Here is a 3,989-nt window from a genome sequence, read left to right as displayed (position 1 = left end):
AGAACCACTTCAGCAGAAATTTCTTCATCATCCTCAATATCTGAGTAATTATCAGGAGATTGAGAAAGAGAGCCCTCAACTTCTACAAAGGTTCCCTTCTTTTCATCGAATTCGAAATATACAGCATTATCAACAAAATCTTCTGGAAGATCCCGAGATCAAGGAAGAGAATCCATTGATAATAGAATACCTAGAGTGAGGTAACTCAACTCAATAGGAAAGCTATATATACGATTTCAGAAAGCCTTATGGTTTTCAAAGTCGGCTCATGACTAGTAACATGGGTACCCGAAGCACAAATTTGACCCAAAGAATCAAGGCCACGGAGAAAACCAGTCAAGAAAATGATCTGACAAATATTTTGCTCAGTGAGAAGATTCCACACGTCTTAGTTCGATAAGTTTTACATTCTCATTAGACAAAGAATCGGAGCATAAGAGTAGCAATTTTTGACAAAACAAACTATACGAAAAGCCTTGAAAATATTTGACACAAAGACAAATACTTATGCAAACATGTTCGTAAATGATAATCCGGCTAGGAACGAAAAGAAAATAGCTAGAGAATCTAGAACACTTTGACATCAAGTATACCTGACAATATCTCACCAACCACATTTATTGTGAGTGAGATTTCAACCTTATGATTAATTAGCACAAGCATGAGCTTTGAGCTCATCAAATGAAAGTTGTTTTTGGTTAAACCTCTTTCTCCGAATCTTTGGAGGAAAACCGTTATGATGCGAAAAGTTATCATAAAACATACTATCATCAAAATACGACTTATAGTGTTGATTCTTACCTTCTTCTTCTGGTACCTTTTTCCCATCATGAACACCATAATATCCCTTCTTTATTGAAGAATATCCATGAGTTCTTCTTCAACGAAATGGTTTAGGAAGACTGTTTTGCATTTGGACATTTGAGGAACACATTGAACTGACTTTCCTGGTGGGGTACTCAGGGTGAGTACTAAAACCAATTGGTTTAGACATACGAATTGCAGTTACACCTTTGAGAATTAGATCCAAGGTGCGTTGAAGACGAATAATAGAATTTTCATTCTACCTAGAATTCCCTTTTTATTCAACATGTCCTTTTGAATCACAAAAGATACACACTTTCTGATCACTTGAGCGATAAGACAGACCAGTCTTAACATCATCATTTGGAGATTTCTTCCTTCCATGTGATGTGGAACATCCTTGATTAGAGGAGGCTATAGGCACATCTTTTCTAATAGGAAGGGATTCTGGTTTTACTTCTGGAACTGGAACTCTTTCAGTTGTGATAGAAGTAGATGGTATAGAGGACTTTTTGGAACATCCTTGAATTGAGAGTTTTCTCAAGCGATGTTCAATTTCCAAAGCATCCTTTTTGAGGATTGCCTCGAGTGAGATACGTGAAGATTGAACTTCAGCATTTTCGTTGGAGTCGCGGTCTCTTACTATACCAAGAAGAACATTGACGTTGTTTTTCAACCGATTAAATCTATCAGCTTGGATTCTAACAAGGTTTAGAATCAGTTTACTCTCTTCAGCTTCTTTTCATTCGTCGGAGATAGACTATTTTGAAGGGTGATCGGGATAACACATGTCAGTGTCTGCATGTTTCGTCACAACACCAGTTTCATCTATATTTAAGATTGACGAATCTTTCCTATTAATAGAACTTGTCGAAACAAGCATTTTTTTTTTTGGTGACGCGTTTATCAGAGATAGAATTTCTGTCCATAGAGTCAGATCGCTACAAACACAGACTTATAAGGTCTTTAAACATGTTTGCCTGCTCTGAAACCAATCGAAAAAGTGGGGGTACAACAACCTCACCCAATATTTCGCTTAGCAATCAGTATGGACTAACTCCAATATACTTTTAAGAGAATCAACTAGACAGTCAGACTCAATCTTAATAAAAAGTATATCAAAGAGTTATATCTCAATTCTCGATTCAATACTTACTCAATCAAATAGAAATCTGTGAGTCCAATTGAATACAAGAGAAATTAACTTGAACGGTACCAAAGACCAATGTCCAAGGATCAATCAATTTTAATCAACAACCAAAGGTTGGATTTACCAATTGATCGATTCAACGCACAACCTGTCATATTTCAATTATATAACAAAATATAATGCGGAAAAGAAATAACACAGACACCAGAAGTTTTGTTAACGAGGAAACCGCAAATGCAGAAAAACCCCGGGACCTAGTCCAGATTGAACACACAATGTATTAAGCCGCTACAGACACTAGCTGATAGACACATTTTTATGTCTAATTTGTCTCGATTCTATATATTGATAGTGCTCATTTCTGTACTTATTATGGTGTTTTATGTGTGCATAGGCATTTTTGGCCAATAAACATTTTTGGAAAAATCGGCTCGAAAAGTTGCGCGGGGCACCCCCGGAGGACACTTGCTATTCGGACCCCTCAAATGGATAAGGGGTAATCAATTACTAAGGGGTGGCCTAATTACTAAGGGGCATCCATTTCCAGGCAGCTGCTAAAGGGACACCACTGTTGGATAAGGGGGAGGTCATCCCTTACATTTGAATTTGGAAATTGGCGGGAAAAGAAGTGTTATAACAACAGAATTTAGGGTTTGATTTTTGGGCATTCTATGGAGAGATTCAATCGTTGATTTCTTTGTGATATCTTTATCAGACCCAAACAGGATTGGTAAGGGATTTGGATTGGATTAACTTGGGATTGATAGTCGATTTGAAGGAAACAGGGTGGATTATTATCGGAAGTTTATATTCATGGAAAGTACGTGGAGATAAGGAAGTAAAGCTTGTTGTTCGATTCAATAGTATCTTAAACAAATTCTGAGACGTTTGATTTGGTTTGGGAGACGCGTAAAGAAGCTGTGAAGAAAGAAATCACATGACCTGCGGGAGAGGAAAGGTGAAGATTTTATCGGGATTTTTAACCCTGAGGCGTATATATAGAGATTGGACGAAGTCATTGGAGCAGTCGCAGAGGAGTTTGTAACACCACAGAGCTGAAGAGATCGATTTGCAGGAAAACCCGCGTTTCTTCTGCTGCTGCTGAAGAACAAACGTTGCAAATAAGAACATCGTCTCAAATTTGTAACGCTGCTACAGTGACTTCTTTGTAACAGTCTTCCATCATTTTGTAACGCCATTACAGCGTTGCAAACAATCAGTTATATAGTTTTTTATTCTTTTAATCAACTTTTGGGCTATGAACAAATATTTTGAGCAAGTGAATATGAGAAGCTAAACCCCATTGCTGAGGCGACGGAGGAAGCCATTTTTTCAATTATTATGTGGTAAATTCTATTTAATTTAATTTTTGTAATTCTTTTATGATTATTTGCACTGAACTGAAATCGAATATATGATTCTGATTAAGTGGCTGTGTTCTCAATTGATAGGTCATGCTTAGGTTAAGTCTTTTGATGGTCCATGCTTTCGATTTACAACTATTGTTTTGAGAATCTATTTGTCTAGGCGAAAATATTAGAATCACTTTAAATGTAAAGAGTTGCATAAATATTGACTAGATTAAATCACATAAAAATTGAAGATTGGTGGAATCCTGAGTCTCAGTGCTTTTTATAATCTTGAATACAATTTCTTTTTATGTTTTCTATTTTAATTTGAGTCTAAAATCGATTCTACACAATCCGAGTTGAACGAACTTTACTACAACTTAAAAACTACATCAATTTTTGGCGCCGCCGACGCGGATTTGTATTAGGTTTTAGGTTTTAGGTTTATTTTATTTCTTTTAGAATTTTTGTTCTCTTTTACGCCTTTGGTATTTTTCGATTCTTTTCAGATTGGAGCGAAGCTACAAGGAAAGAAAAAGTACTATAAAAGGAAAGCATCGCCAAATAAGGAAAGAAAAGAGGAATCCAAAAGGAGTGAAGAAGAATATTTTGTATATAGTTATTTTGTTTTATTTTTAGAAACTGTAAATAGTGTTTTATTTTTTGTAATTTTTCTTTTTATTTTT

Source organism: Papaver somniferum, chromosome 3, assembly GCF_003573695.1.
Source record: "Papaver somniferum cultivar HN1 chromosome 3, ASM357369v1, whole genome shotgun sequence".
NCBI lineage: Eukaryota > Viridiplantae > Streptophyta > Magnoliopsida > Ranunculales > Papaveraceae > Papaver > Papaver somniferum.
The sequence above is the reverse complement of the archived record's forward strand: the minus strand, read 5'-3'. Positions refer to the sequence as shown.